This window comes from Balaenoptera physalus (assembly GCF_965194825.1).
Source record: "Balaenoptera physalus genome assembly, chromosome: 2".
In the NCBI taxonomy this organism is placed as follows: Eukaryota; Metazoa; Chordata; class Mammalia; order Artiodactyla; family Balaenopteridae; genus Balaenoptera; species Balaenoptera physalus.
Genome location: NC_138883.1, coordinates 153,896,524 through 153,913,828, shown reverse-complemented (window position 1 = coordinate 153,913,828; position 17,305 = coordinate 153,896,524). Strand labels below are relative to the sequence as shown.

At 36.2% G+C, this 17,305-nt stretch overlaps 1 protein-coding gene across 8 annotated transcripts in view; it reads left to right on the top strand.

Moving 5' to 3' along the window:
• LOC309655261 (uncharacterized protein) overlaps nucleotides 1-17,305 on the top strand; it is a 179,326-nt gene that overhangs the window by 108,710 nt on the left and 53,311 nt on the right. For 2 of the 8 annotated variants that reach the window (XR_014260704.1, XR_014260705.1), the window contains one exon: nucleotides 5,896-10,555. The exons of 3 other annotated variants lie outside the window; for them this stretch is intronic. The gene's annotated coding sequence lies outside the window, so the exon portion shown is untranslated. 3 more of the 8 variants (XR_014260706.1, XR_014260707.1, XR_014260702.1) reach the window with 2 other exon arrangements.

The window sequence follows — 17,305 nt, the reverse complement described above, 5'->3', positions numbered from 1 at the left end:
AGTGGTGACATATTAGGTCCCTGGGCTGAGTCTGCCACTGAAAAGAGCTAAAAATATTGGATAAAACATCAGAGTAGAAGAGGGTAAGGAGAAAGGAAATAAAAAAGAGCAGATAACAGAAAAGAGGAAGAGAAAAGGTGAAATGAAAAGAGAACTGGCAAATATTTTGAGGCAAAAAACTTTAAAATTATTAAATAATTGGATAGTCTTAATTAGATATCCCTCTTACCCCAAAACAAAGGAAAGAAAATAAAGATCTCCTCTAAAAACAAACAATGTGAACTTGGCTGTCCGGATCCCACGTTGAGTCTGTGTTGCTGATCCTTATATAAGTTTTCAAAACAAAAGATTTGTGAAACAAGTTCTAGAATTCCTTCCTAAAAAGTATTGATTTATTTAACTTGTTATTGGGGAACATTTCAAAGATAATACAAGGATAGTACAAGGATACACCTCATGTCATGGACCCTCCTGGATCTATCACTCAACTTCAGAGCTAGCAAGTCATGGCCAGTTTTGCTTCATATAAACCCCTACTCTCTCTTCCCCAGATACTCTGAAGCAATTCCTGACGCCAAGGCAACTGCAGTCAATGCTTTCCTCTAAAGATAAGAAGTTTTACAAAATATAACCTCAACACCTTTTTCCCACCTAAAATTTTATAATAATTCCTCGTATCATCAAATATCCAGTTGGCACTCACCCCAGCAGTCTCAAAAGTTTTTAAACATTTCATTTTTACACGTGAGGGCTGTAGGCTGATTTTTCAATCATTGGTTACGATATAAACAACATTCCTTTCGTTAATCATCTTCACTCTGTGGTTCCAGCGACACTCACAGGAAATAGTTTGGTCAATACAGACGGATCACAGCCCACAGGTGAGCTTTGAGAAGGAGGGTAGGTTATCATCAGAAGACCATGCCAACTCAACCTCACAGCTCGTTTATGAAGCAATGTGTGTACTTGTGCATAAACCCAGCTTCCTCCCAGTCAACTGCCCTATGCTTACCAATTGGATTTTGAGACATTAACCTCCTCTTGAAAATAAACACCCTTAATCTATTTACAGGCTGCCTGGTAGCATTTACATGTATTCCTCCACTTACGACACATGCAAATAGCTGTATCATTTCAGACTGTTTATGGCACTTTTGTACCAACAGTTTATGGTCGTTCTAGATGGAATGGAACTGTGCAAAACTATTATGTCTGAACTTGAATCACAGGATATGATTCAACAGGGATAAGGAAATAACAGGAACTGTTTGGATGAGCTCCTGTAAAAACACTCAGCAATGGCTTTCTCTTTTTCTTTTTTTTAAATAAATAATCCTAAAATTCTAAAATCCTAAAATCTTCTGATTTTACTAGAGATACCTGTAATAATGATGATGATGATGATGATAATATTAAAATTTGAAATCAAGGCAAACCTGGAAGTAAGCTTATGGTAAGTTGTGCTTCATAAACCATGGCCTTTGGGAGTTAGTAACAGTTGGCTAAATACTCCTAAAATTCAAGCAAACAAGACCCATTGGCAAATATAAATTAGGAAAGTTACTGAAGCAATTCATGAGAAAGATAAATAGAGAAAAATTCAAGGAAGCAGAGAAATACCATTATCCTTAACCCTGCTTGGGATTTACCCACAAAATATCCATCTGTTACTCCTCAAACATACTCAGGTATGTAAGATGGAGAAGAATCTGCTTATCTGAGAGCTGGGCTGTGTCCACACTACTGAATAAAAGCCTGTCTCCTTCCATCCTTCCCACACCTCACAAGCTCTCGGGTATAAACTATTTGGTGGGCTTGGTCTCAATTTAAAGGCAGGAAGCACTTCGTAGGCATTTGAGCAACAAAGCAGTAATTTTCATTTTAAGCTGTTATGGAACTGAAATATTAATATGAAGCCCATTAAGAGAAGTTGGAGTGGATTCTGGAGATCATTGAGAGTGGGCAATTCAAGTGACCTCCCTTGGAGGTGCTTCAAAATCCATGACTAGTTACTTATTCAAAGTTTCAATTAAATGGGCTATCATTCTGAACTTCTACTGATTCAGATTCTCCAAAATGGAAACCTGAATATGTAAAATTAAAATATTATACAATATATGAAATACACACATTGGTCAGATTTTCCCAGCCATGAACTGATTTAAATTAGTTTTTTAAAAAAATATTCTCTTTAAAGAAACTTTCAAAATGAATGAATCCTTTCCCCCAAGGAATCACATAAAAGAAATTGTGGCAAATGATATTTGAAAAGAAAATTTTAAATTATATCGCACTGAAAGTCAGACATTTCTTTTGAATTACTTTAGGTAAAGGATAGATTTGTGGATTTTTAGTATTTTACATCATTTTAATGTAATTTAAAATTTATAGACAGTAAAATCCACTCTTCTTTTGTGTACAGTTTTATAGTTTTTGGCAAATGTATAGAGTTGTGTAATCATCACCATAATCAAGTTATAAAAGAGTTCCTCATCCCCCAGAAAAACTTCCTAGTAGTGACATTTTTAGTCAGACCCTCTGCCCACTTGTCCCTATAATTGTGTTTTCTAGAGTGAGACATAAATAGAATCATACGTAGCCTTTTGGGTCTTGCTTCTTTGTTTTAACATAATGAATTTCAGATCCATGCAGGCTGATCAAAGTCTCAGTAGTTCATTCTTTCTTGTTGCTGAGTAGTATTCCATTTTATGGAAACATAGTTCATTTATCCATACGCTAGGTGAGGGATTTTTTTTTCCCACACAATTTGTTGAAAAGACTGTTCTTTGCCTATTGACGTGCTTCGTCACCCTTGCAGAAATTCAATTTACAATAAATGCAAAAGCGTATTTCTAGATTCTCAATTCTATTACATTGAACTATATGTCCAGCCATGACAGAATCACACTGTCTTTGGTACTGTAGTCTTGCAGAAAATTTTGAAATTGGAAAGTGTGAGTCTTCCGAATTTTTTCTTTTTAAAGATAGTTTTGGTTATTCTGCATCCTTTGCATTCTTATGTGAAATTTAGGATCAACTTTTTAATTTGTGTATAGAAGCCAGCTGGGATTTCCATAGGGCTTGCACTGAATCACTAGACCAATTTGGAGATTTTTGCCTTCTTAACAGTATTAAGTCTACCTACCCATGGGATGTGCTTCCATTTAATGTTTTCCTTCATTAAAAAATATGTGTAGGGCTTCCCTGGTGGCGCAGTGGTTGAGAATCTGCCTGCCAATGCAGGGGACACGGGTTCGACCCTGGTCTGGGAAGATCCCACGTGCCACGGAGCAGCTGGGCCCGTGAGCCACAATTACTGAGCCTGCGCGTCTGGAGCTTGTGCTCCGCAACAGGAGACGCCGCAACAGTGAGAGGCCCACGCACCGCGATGACGAGTGGCCCCCGCTCGCCCCAACTAGAGAAAGCCCTCGCACAGAGACGAAGACCCAACACAGCCAAAAATAAATAAATAAATAAATAAATAAGTTTTCATTTAAAAAAATAAAAAAATAATGTGTAGTTCTCAGTGCATATGTCATAATTATTTTATTAAATTTATTCTAATTATTTTATCCTTTTGAGTACTATTGTAAATAGGGTAATTTTATTAAATTTTAGAATTGTTAATTGCTAGTGTATAGAAGTTCAATTAATTTTTATATATTGATCCTATGCTCTCACCTTACTGAAATTATTTATTAGTTATAATTTTTTTTGTAGATTCCTCAGGATTTTTTTATACAAGATTATGAAATTTACAAATAGAGGTAAGGATCCAATAAAGTGTAAGGATCCAATAAACATGTGTGTGTATGTATGTGTGTCTCAATCACCCACCACAGTACTTCTAACACTAATAACAGTGTAATTTCCCAGAAATTACAGTACTTCTTTTTCTTTTTCCTATGGTGCCTATTAATTTTACCCATTGGAATCATTTATTTCAGGGCTAACCAACCTGATGTGGGTTAAGCCCTCTAGAAAATAGACTTAGTCCAAGATAAAAAAGGAGCATTAATTCTTTTCCACTACAGGATAAATCCAACATGGTTGACCAAGCTGAAATAAAAAGAACAGACAATGGACTGGTTCAGAAAAGAATTGATTTTTGATGTTTATTCTATGTGTAATCTGATCACTCATCCATATCCCAGTAATATCAATATTATGACAGCTTTCAGACATGTCCTCAGAGTAGGAAGAATTATTGGGAAAGGAGGAAGTATGTGTAAAGTATCAATTTGGTTTGCTTCCGAGATAAGGAAAAATATGGAATAACATATTTTAATTCTCTAAAAGACTGAAATGACCTCTTGCTTCATTTTTCTTTCCTTTGCATCTCAAACTTAAATTCCAGGAAAGCCCCTGCTAGTGATTGTATCTGAATTCCAATTAACCTCTAGTGATGGCAAAAAATCCAATGAATTGGTTAGCATGTGGTGATATGTTCAGCCTGAGTTTTGAATATCATAATGTTTTCCGCTATATTTCATATCTTCAACTCTAACTTTAAAAAGTGATGATGCCGTAACAATTCCAATTTTCCCCTAAACAGAGAAACTTTTTTCTTACTTTTTCTTGGTAGTTAGAAGAATACAAAAGATGATACATTGTTTGATCTGTTTAGGCTACTCTAATATAAAAAAAGTACATTTTCTTGTAAGTTGTAGAATATTTAGAGATAATGAATAGTCACTATTTTAGTAAATGTATCAAATAAATATTGATTCCTCAACTCCTCTCATTTATTTCTTTTATGACTTTCCCTCTCTTGACTTCTTGGCATCATGCATACCATAAAATGTGTTCGTTTCAAAAATAAATTCCACAGTGTAAATACTGAAATCAACAAGCTTATAATTTTCCTTGTAAAAGCATTATACGATTCACAAGCTTTCTGTAGTAATGGTAACAACCACAAAAAAGCATCAAGCTCTTTTCCATTGTTTTTTAAATTCAAGTCACAGAGACATTACTCAAACATTGGAACAACAAAGACAATGTGTTGGCTGAAATCTGGACATCTTGACAGCAGGATGGTCCCTGATCAGCTTCTTCTTTGCCCATTTTATTCTCCTTTAGACTCTGCTCCACATCCCAGCAAAAATGTTCCCCAGCTGCTCCACACGACCCAAACCCTGGCAATCACTGTCTCAGATGGAGACTAATTTTCTCCTGTACAGTGTCCATAATAAACCTCAAATATATTGGTTTCTAAACTCATGTTTTCACTTCTGGACCATGGAAGGGAAAACTTATCATGAGTTTGAGCTACACCCACCCTGTGTTCAGTAAACTTGGATGCCCTAGATCAGAGAAGGATTTCTCAAATCAAAGGGAGTCAAAGAGGCAAAGGATGCCAGGCAAAAAACATTTGATGAAATTTTAGAAGCAAAATAATTTTGAAAAATACTCCATTCTAACCATCTTATTTAATAGATGAGAAAACTGAGGTGCCTGGTGAGTTCTTTGACTTTGTAAATAGTGACCCCAGCAAGAAGAATACTGTTCTTTCTATTGATCATTCTAAAACCCTGCAAATACATCTGAAAATAGTAAAGATGGGACATTTTAAAAGGAAAGAAAGTTAGTTGTATTAATTATCCATTTGGCTTATACTTACATTCCTCTACTCGATGCTTTTTTCTACCTTTTATATTCACCCTGACATAAGCTTATATAGGTTAATCTATATATTTATATGTATATATGTGTGCATGTAAAGGTATGTATTATGTACGTGTATATATAGAGATAGATAGATTAATCTATATGGTGATTCACCTCTTTAATGCCATCATAGATAAAGCAATTATTGAAATTTGCACCCATAACTTAAAATTAATTGCCCTTGCTAGCAAATAGATTATTTTCCTTGTCTAAATTACTTTCCAGCAATATGCACATACCTACAGAAACATCTCTCAAAGGAAGAATGAGCTCAATCAAGTTCCTGATCACCAACTCCGAACCCCTCCTGCCCTGCCATTTGTGCAAAGATAGATTTGTATTATCTGCATGGATCCGCTAGTAGGTCTGGGAGATCCATGCACAGAATTTCCAATTTCCCATATGACTGCTACCCTTCAGCGCTAACCCTTTGGCTATGTGGACTGACAGAGGCTCATAACACATCATGCAGTCGGCCTTTGGTCTCTGCCGAACCAGCCCTTTGTCACCGAATCCACTGGAGTGCAGAGGAAGACACGGTCATTATCCCAAACTCTGAAGAAGTAAGCCAAGAGCATTTCAAATAACTGAACAATTTTCCAGAACAATCCTCGATCCTTTCAAGCCCAGACCCCCAATGAAGAGACAAATAACATTCCAAGACATGTGTCAGTATCTTATCTGTGTGCACACAGAGACACAGAAACTTCTAGCTCTGAAAGGATCTTCCAGATGTCAAATGAACACGCTGACAGCCCAATGGCATCATCCGATTTTGTTGTCACAAACCTATACAGTTTTCATACCCAATAATATAAACATGTGTGTGTACAAACACATGAGCACATATGTAAGTACATTTACATATGCATACATGTATATTTTATATATGCACATGGCAAAATGTATAAATATGATATCTATCCAAAGCTGCTTGTTCTCTTTGGAGGACCCAGCAACAGACAGCAAAGTTGTGATGTCTTCCTGACTCTGTATTTCCCATCATTCCGCAGGGCATCTGCCCATCTGACAGTGAATCAGCATTCTTGCCTCAGTGGCCAGGTAGGGCAGGGTCACCTGCAAAATTAGAGAACTAAAGGAAAGAAGTCACAGTCAGAATGACAGCAACTGAAGTCCTTCTTAAGAGCATGTGAGGTCTCTCACCTCTCCATTTGTTTCCTGTTTAATATGTGGTTTGGACATTTTGAGGAAGAAATCTAATTTCAAAGTTGTCTAAATATGTTTAATGACAAATATCATGCTGTTTGAAAGCACATTACTCTGAGTGACATATGTCTTCTGCACTACTTACTCGTAAGCCCAGATCTTTTTTCTGTAACAATTTTCTTTCAGCAGGAAATATTTTGCTATTTCTGAATAGCTAGCAGTTATATACTATGGAAGCTATGTACTACAGAAACTACATACTCTAGAAACTATATCATAAGTTTTGGCCCTGTGAATTTATGCAAAATTAATGACTGACATAAAATAGATAAGCAACAGGGATTTATTGTATAGCACAGGGAACTATATTCAATATCTTGTAATAACCTAAAATGGAAAATAATCTGAAAAAAATATATATAATAAACCACTACATGTAAGTAAATTGTTTCCATGGGTTTTGTGAGCATTTATAACCAAATTACTGACTCTGAGGAAGGGGTTAGGGGGATCCCCAATTTGTAGCCAACTCAAAATTGTGGGTACCTTGGGGACCCACTACTTGAGACTGGCATCTGAAGTAGGGGCAACTTTGTGGGACTGAGCCCTAACCTGTAGGGTCTGCACTGACTCTGGGTAGTTGGTATCAGAATTGAATTCAATTGCAGGACACCCCGTTGGTGTCTGCAGAGAATCGGAGGACTGCTTGACGTGGAAACCCCACACAGTTGGTGACAGAAGTGTTGTGAGTAGAGAACGTTTTCCTTTAGCAGGAAAATGAATTTTCCAACCTTCAGTGAACGCAAAGCTGCCCGGCAACGCTGATTAGAGTCCCTAAGAGCGAGGAGACAATGTAGGATGTTACTGGGCAGCCTCAGCGCGGCTCAGGGGTCCCTGGGACTGGACCCTCTCTACACCCCTGTCTCAGCATCCTCTGCTCCCCACTTCCTCTGCACCCTCTCTACTCCACCCTGGACTCTCTGTTCTTCTTCAACGCTTCAGAATCAGCCCAGTCTCAGAGCCTCTGCCTGGTGGTGGTCTCGGCCTCGAATCCTCTCCCCACTGGACATGTTCAGTACTCACACCCTTGCTTCTTTCAGGGTTGGCAGAAACTTGACCTCCGTAGAGAACACTACCTCCCTCTAGAAGACAGAAAATGGCTCCTCTGCCTTCAAATTCTGTCATCTCTCCCCACTTCATTTTCTTCCATTGCACTTGTTGAAACCTGACCATACATTTTATATCCAATGTTTATATCTTTATTCCTCCTTCACCCCCCCCACCTCTCACTCTCATGAAGCCTTTGAGTTCAGACATTCTGTGTTTCCAATGATCTTTCTGCACATTGTCTGCCACATCCTGGGCTCTCAAAAATATTTGTTGAATGAATGAACTGTAGGCAAGTGGAAATCTTAAAACACATCCATGGTGTGGTGTGTATTTTCCCAAAGTATTTTAAAAAATGCTCAAGATCGGAAAACTAAGCAAACGATGCTTTTGGCATTTGCCTTTCTCATGGTGAGATGCTTAATTGAAATCTGTGATAAGTACAGCAAATCGAACCTTTTGAGAACTTCAGCTGGTTTGTTCTGGGTGTGTGTTGTTCTCTCAGTGATGCTACATCAAATTCAGCCATGATGAATCTGAAAGAACATTAAATCATATTCTACAACAGAATGTTCTGTTGTTGATGTTGTTACATCCATGAAGATGATTTTTAAATTGTATCGATCTACTATGGATATCAAAACCCATTTTTTAATATTTGCCCTGCTCTTCAAGACTGACTTTCCCTAGAATTTCTAAGTCTCTCTACATGCGGTGTCATTTTTAGTCCTTCCCTTTAGTTGGCTTAACCATCAGAGGTTATTCTTCCAATGAAAAAAATCACTTGATAAGGATTTCTGTGAAATATTCCTCAGCACCCTCTGAATAGTCACAGCTGGCTCTGACTCCCAATTCCCGGTCTTTTGTTTTCCTACTTTTTTTATGGAACTGTAAAAAAATCTAGCCCATCTAGAGATGTTAGTGCTTATATTAAAAGAATATAAAATGTCTTTATGGAATGCCAGGAAATCCTAAAATTAAAATTATATTATTCTATTCATTCATTCATTCACTCCAAAAATATTTATCATGTCTCTGACATGAGTCACGCTCTATGACAAGTGCCGATGCTTAAAGATGGATGAGATGCAATCGCTATTATCGCTATTATAAATCGCAAGCGATTGTCTGAATGTGGGTGGCACTCTGTCCTAATTTTCCTTTCCTGTAATGATGCAGGCAGAACAGGTTCAGAGACACAGCCGACATTAAGTCTGCCTGAATTCCCCTTTTTGAGAACCCCTCAACCAAGAGCTTACTTCTCTCATGTTGCCTCACTGTACCTTTGGAATTTTTCTTTTTTTCCCCTGCACATTATTGACCTACACTTTTTCAAAGGCCCCCAGAACCCTTCTTTCAGCCATGTTGTAAGGGCAAAAAGCAATCCAATAACTCTTTCACGTAGGGTCAGGGTCAAAGATGATTGTGTTGAACCTCCGTGGGTATGATCATTAGGACGGACCTCCTACAGTAGTGTGCTGAGCCCCAAGTGGTCCATTTTTAGGGATGGAAAATTGGGGGCTTCTGGAAGACTGTCAAATAAAATAATTTCATATGAGAAGAGCCCCATCCTAAACACAGTTTATCCCTAAGCTCCATAGTGGTAATCTTTCTTTATGAACCAAAGAATTATTTTCTCATTGAAAATCTGAGATAAATGAAGGGTATTGTGTTCTTAACAGTTATTCTTAAAGATATTAACACCCCCCCATATCTTATATGCATTGGTGTTTTCTCCTCTCTTCAAAAGCATCATACAAAGTCTCTCTTCAGTTTCCAAAAGGGAGAAAGATTACAAGACTGAAGTGCATTAACAGTAAACAAAAACATAAGAATACATAAGTGGTTTCCCTGCTAAGGCCAAATCCACATGGGATAAATAAGAGATTAAGGCTTTCAAAAAGAATATCCATGGCTTCTTATTTTCAAAAAAGGGAGCTGCATGGATAAAGAAGATGTGGCACATATATACAATGGAATATTACTCAGCCATAAAAAGAAACAAAATTGAGTTATTTGTAGTGAGGTAGATGGACCTAGAGACTGTCATACAGAGTGAAGTAAGTCAGAAAGAGAAAAACAAATACCGTATGGTAACACATATATATGAAATCTAAAAAAAATGGTTCTGAAGAACCTAGGGGCAGGACAGGAATAAAGACACAGACATAGAGAATGGATTTGAGGACATGGGGAGGGGGAAGGGAAGCTGGGACGAAGTAAGAGAGTAGCATTGACATATATACACTACCAAATGTAAAATAGATAGTTAGTTGGAAGCAGCTGCATAGCACAGGGAGATCAGCTCAGTGCTTTGTGACCACCTAGAGGGGTGGGTTAGGGAGGGTGGGAGGGAGACGCAAGAGGGAGGAGATATGGGGATATATGTATATGTATAGCTGATTTACTTTGTTATAAAGCAGAAACTAACACACCATTGTAAAGCAATTATACTCCAATAAAGATGTTAAAGAAAAAAAAAAGGGCGCTGCATAGGAAACTTACTCTATAGGTGAGTGTATAGCTAGACTCTTATTATAAGTAGGATAATCAGGAAGGGGTGGAGGAGAGGGTGGGGACACTAGAAAGCCCCAGTGTGCTTCATCTTTACCACTTCTTCTAGGTGAGACTGAAAATGCATTCCTCTACCTCAGCTATGCCCCAGGAAGTCGTGACACCATGATGTAAGTACCCTTCACGCTTCAGTGTGAATTAAAGGGCTGATTAAAATTTTAACAAAAGGAAGATTCAGTATTAGGACACAGGTTATTGGAGGGAAGGATATCCCTTATAATAAAGGATCTAAGAATATAACAATAAAGAACATTCAAGAAAAAACACTCAGAAACATTGCTTCAGACTCATCTGGTGAGTTTGAACAACGACTCAACAAATACATTAAATGGTGAATGGCGCAATTCTAATGCCTTACTCACACAGAAGCTGAGATGACCCACATTTATATTCTCGTACTGCATTATCAAAGCGATAAAAACATTCTCCTTGTGCTGTCAAAGTATTAGTGCTTAAGTTCAAAATGGGCTAATGCCCACCAGTCCTTTGAAGTACATCAGCCAAATGATGATTACTACCTTAACACAGACGATATACATTTTAGCACACATTATTCAGCTAAAATGATTTTTAATCCTCATGCATTCTGATGATGATCTGATAAAAGTTTAATGGTCCATTAGAGTAGATAGGTCAGATTTATTCCTACACATATCCAAGCAAGCCTTGGTTGAACCAGTCTGCCCTTTATCTTTTGGGGACTTGTAAAGTTTTCCATTACTTACGTTATTATTTCTGTGTTTTTGTGGTTATCAGAGAAAATCAGTTTCCATTGGAATTTATTATTTGTGTTTGTTGTTGGCTTTAAAAATATTTTATTTATTCACATAAGGTACAGACAGATAAATGTTTGGCTGTTGAACTGTAATTATTCACCAACTCTTCTAATAAAGTTTGACTGCTCATATTAAAATGTCATTTCACTTTACCGTTGTTTAAGTGGATATAAAACAAACATTGCTTTATACTCAGACATTTTCTTTCATGAATCAGTCCAAAGTTATCTCAATTCCCCCTAGACTGTTCTTACATCCTTCCTTCCCTAAAACAAATATTTTAAAAAGCTTTCTGAAATTTTTATTACCATCATGATCTAAATAACTAAAAATGAAATTATCCCCTAAGCACTGCCTGACATTGAACAAGTCTAACCCACACCAACTATTTCTTTATGACCTGTCCTGTGCTGGACATGGGAATTACAATGATGGCAACATGGCCTGGCACTAGGGGAAATTGCAGCTCATCTGTCAATTATTTGTTTTGTTGTTGTTGTTGTTGTTTGGGTGATTTCTGTGGGTGCATATGACAACAGCTTTTCAATAATGTGTAGTACGGACTACGTGAAGGCAACATGCCGAGGGTAGAGATAGGTATGAGGAACGCGCATTGCATTTCAGACTTTATTCTTCTTCCCTTACACCAGCCAATGTGGCTTAGGGGATATTTTATTTTACCAGGTAAAATTAGAAGCAGTTGCAAACTTGCTCATGTTATGCATATCCTCAGCATCAACTTGTCAGATCTGAAAAAAAACTGAGAGACATAATCAATTAAACTGATGTTCATTTCTAATAATTAACCCATCACATTAAAAAAATAGGTAAGACATATTTTTGGCCTGGATTAGCCATGTATTTACTACGGTTTTTTCCATTTCTTTTTGGACTCATAATACTCTTAGTACCTTTATCTCTAAAATACAATGTGTTGATTTGTTTTTTTTAATTCTGGACATGAAATGCAGAAATAACACATGTATTCATCTCTGTACTTCTGCCAAACTTCCATATCCCTGTTCAATGCTGTTCATTATTTTCTACCTTATCATGATGTTAATTTTACAGGCATATTTTTATCACGTTTCTTGAGAAAAGGTCAATGTTGGATCAGCTGGGACCCTTCTATCACAAAGAGCATAGCATATAGTCAATAAATGCTAAATATATAAATATATATTAAGAACTTTTTTCTTTAATAAAAACTATGTACTTGACTCTTAATGTGTTAACAAATATAAAATTCAAATAGGAAGCTTAATAATGACATTCTTCAAAGTCTTGCTATTGAGTCCATAAACAAGGAATTCTTCAGAAGATGTAAATTATGACAGGTCCTGAGATACCAACTCAGAAACTCTCTTTCTCTGAAAAGATTTTCCCATGGAAATCCAGAGACTGCATTATCCACATGAATTACTTAAAGGCAAAATCCTACTCACTAGAGATGGACTTAATTATCCCTCTGATAATTGTGACGTGTGGTCACTACGCACATCCTGATAATGTTTAAAAAATTAATGCAAGTGACCTATAAGTCTTTAAATAGAGAGAATTAAATTTCTAAAGGAAAACCATATAAAACATAAGAGTTTTGAAATAGTTAACAGCGTATATTCGCTTCTCTTTAAAAAAATCAAACTCGAAAAGAAGATAAGGAACTCCTAAATGTTTTAGTTCAGATATTTTAGGGGAGAAAAATTTCATAAATTAAGTGAAAATTCACATAATATTTTTGATGCCTTTACCTCATAAAAACATTTGGGAGAACCAAAGTAGCTTAAGCTATTTCTTCTTTTGCTACAGGTAAATGAAAGAGCCTTGCATCTGATTTTTATTTAAACCTCTAGCATGTCCTCAAGACACAGTTAGCAATGTGCTTTGAAGTAAGAAGCAGTGGTGGTAATGGGGTGGGTGTAGGATTAAGGGAAGTTGGGAAGGAGGAGAGGGTGGGGAGTATTTGATACTTATGAGGGCATATTTTCTGACAGTCATTGTCATAGGTGCCACAGGTGTACTAGCTAATTTAATCCTCCCTACAATCGTGGGGGATAAGTATTTTTATTCTCCTCAATTTACAGATGAGGACACAAGGCTGGGAGGGGTATGACAATTTTATCAGGTCTGATGCCTCGTTCATTACGGCCCAACCTGAAGTCGTCTCCTCAAGGCTTTTGATTTCCTTTCTCTCTTTCTCAGCTGGTCGTTATAGTGAAAAGATAAGGCAAAATAATTTACATTGAGGTAAAGGACTGTCGGCAATACAGTCTTCCTTGGGGTAAATTTTAACCCCAAGGATTAATTTTTAATGATGCATTTGTGTCGAGGCGTTGGGAAGGTATCCTGTTCAGAGGAACTTTCCAAGAATCTGTAACTTCACCATCCACTAGCAGCTGCCCAATTTTAACTATTCATTGGTTGTCAGGCTTTGTATTGTAGGCAGAAAATACTAAAAAAAAATTAAAATTAAATGATAAGACCAAACCAAAAACAGATTTTCTGGCTAATTATCATTTCGGATCTCTTAACTGCTCTTACAAACTTTCTCCACATATTTCTGTTCGTATGTGAGCTCTTTAATATTTGGTGACAATGATGACACTGCTAAGTGAAAGATTTATATCAGGTAAATATAAATATATGCATTGCCTTACTTTTATTGCCCAGATCCATAAAATTTCCTTGTGATAAGTCAAAATGTTGAATTTCATTAAATTTAATTTTTAGCCCTCTCCTTCCCCAGTTCCATCATTTTTATTCAGATTTTTTACTAAATAAGATAATATTGAAGAGTAAACAAAATTTCTTATTTCTTTTTGTGATAAAGCCATTTACTTCCAGGTGATTAAACAAAATATGAGCTGTTAAAATATTTCATACTTAATGGAACTTGGGGTGGGTATTTACATGTATTTATGATATTCACATAAGGAAATAGAAAAATAAGAGATTGTAATTTCTTGGTTACTAGAAATCAACAGTTTTCTTCTTTTATTGGACAAATCTTTTGGTAAAAATATAAATATAAATGTAAATAAAAATGAAAATTTAAAAATAAATAAATAAATAAATAAATAAATAAATAAATATATATATATATATATATATATATATATATATATATATATATATACAGATGGCCTAGCCTAACTAGAAAGAAAGCTCCATGCATTAAGTTTTGGGGAGGGTGTGTTAAATATGAAATGTGATTCTACTGATTTCTCCTTCTTTACTTACTGGGGGGAGTGGGTAAGGGGTAAGCTAGAATTCAAAATTATAATCAGCATAAGAGCTTCAATCTGCAAGTTATCTTTTAGTTCTAAAATATAAGAAAAATTTTAAAAAAGAATTATGACTTTCACATAAGAACAATGAGTTCAAGTTAGAGTAGGTAGCTTTTTCAAATAATTCTGGGCTGATTTTACTCTTTTAGAACAATTTTTAGGTGCATTTGTGAAATTCTTTGAAAATCTACTTAAGAATTTTGATGCAAACATCATAAAAATACATCATTTATTTGTCTTCTCTTTTTTCCTTCATTATAGTATATATATATATATTTTTTTTTTTTTTTCAGAGAGCTTGCTATAGACTGAATGTTTCTGTGCCCTCAAAATTCATCTTGAAGCCCTCATTCCCAGTATAATGGTATTTGGAGTTGGGGATATTGGGTGGCAATTGGATTTAGATGAAAATGAGGGTAGAGCCCCCATGGTGGGATTGGTGCCCTTTTAAGGAGATGAAGGGACCAGAGATCTCTCTCTCCACCATGTAAAGATACAGGAAGGCATCTCTCTTGCAAACCAGGAAGGGGGCCCTCAATAAGAACTGAATCAGCTGGCACTTTGATCTTGGACTTCACAGCTGTGAAGAAATAAATGTTTGTTGTTTAAGTCACCTAGACTATAATTCTGTTATATGGGCATTCTTTTTTTTGGTGGGGATACTCTTTAATCCAGTAAAGTCTACTTCCTGGCACCCCAAAGTTCAAGTCCTCCGTGTGCAAAATACACTCACTCCATCCCACCCAAAGTCTTAAATCATTCCAGCATTCAGTTCTAAATCCAAAACCTCATCTAAATAGTATCCACTCAAAAAAAGTTCCAAATTTCATTATCTAAACTATCTAAATCAGGTATGGGTGAGATTTGCTATGAGTCATTCTGGGTCAAAATTTCTTTCCACCCACAGAGCTGTGAAACTAGAAAACAAATGATCTGTTTCCAAAATACAATGGTGGGACAGGCATATGATAGACATTACTATTTCTAAAGGGATAAAATGGAGTAAATAAAGGGGTTACTGGTCTAGAGCAAGTTCTCAACTCATCAAGACAAGTTCCATTAGGTTATAAGGCAAAGACTAATCCTCTGTGGCTTAATGTTCTGTCCTCTGAGGCCTCCCAGGATAGCAGCTCTGCCTTCTCTGGACTTTGGATCCACGGCTCTGCCCTTGGAGTGGTTCATCCTTCATTTCATCCCATATCTGTTCCTCTCAGTCCAGGCTGGCTGTGTTTCTGCTGCTATAAAGTTCTCAAAAACCTTGTGAGTCTCCTATTGATGTCAAAGGGATCCACACCTATAAACACGAGCATTCTACACTGATTCTCCCTGGATAACCCATCTCTATTCCTGACTTCTGCTGAGAAGGGTGTTTGAATCCATGAGTCACACATCTAGTCTCTTGAACAAATGGTTTTCCAGTCACACCCTTGGCCCTGGTTCCAGAGCACATTATCTGGAAAGAGTGAGAATTTTCCAAATCATCAAATGCTGGTTCCTTTTTGCCTAACAGTTCACTACTCAATTGATGTCTTTCTTCTAGCATTTTACTACAAATAGAAAGGAGAAACAAGTTCACATCTTCCAGTCTCACTTGGAAATATCAGCTAAATATCCAAGTTCATTAATTACAAGTTCTACTTTTCACCCATTGGTACAAAACAATATGGCCAAGTTTTCTGCCACTTTATAACAAAGTAGCCTTTCTTCCAGGGTCCAATAACATATTCTCTATGTCCATCTGAGACCTCTGTTCCTGTCTGTTCTTTCTATTTCCTCTTCCTTGTGGTGGTTTTTTCCTATGTTGTAATTTTTTAAAGTTCATCTTCAGTTGCTTTTGTTGTTCAATACATCTTGTGTTGTAGAATATACGATTTGATTTTTTAATTCTTATATCTGTTTAGTGCTTTATTTGATTACATTTTCCATCATTTGCTGATTGTATACAATAATACAATTGATGTGTGATCTTTTTAAATTAAATTTTGAGTTTTAGTAGTTGCTTAGTAGATTCCCTAGAATACTTTGTGCAAACATTCATGTCATTTTCCCCATTTTCCTTCATTTCTTCCTGACGATTTAAATGTCTACTCCTTGTATCATTTTTCTTCAGCCTGAAGAATTTACTTTAGCATTTCTTTCTTAAGTGCAAGTCATTAGCGACACATAGTCCTTGTTTTCTTTTGTCTGAGATTGTCTTTATTTCAGCTTCATTTTTGATGAATATGTTTGTTGGATGTAGAATTGTGGTTTGACAGTTTTTTTTTTTTTTCTTCAGCACTTTGTTATGTTGTTCTACTTTCTTCTGACTTCCAAAATTTCTGACCAGAAATCAGAATATATTTGAATCATTTTTTGGCATATAGATATTTTCCCTGGCTTTAAAAAATATTTAAAAAAACCCAATCAGTGCATACTTATTTCATACACTGCAGTTTTCTATTCTTGAATTTCCTTTTGGGACTTTTTCATAGTTTCTATTTTTTTGATGAAACTTCTTATATTTTTATTTATTGAGAGCATATTTTTCTTTATGACATTGAGAATAATACATATAGTTAAAATAAAATCCTGTCTACTTATTCCTGTATACATTCATTTGGGAATTGGTTTCTACTGATTGTCTTTTCTCTTAAGATTGGGTTAAATTATGGGTCTTTTTTCACCTGTTGGGTGAATTTGTATTGTTTCCTGAATATTCTGAAGGTGCAGAGACTCTGAATTCTG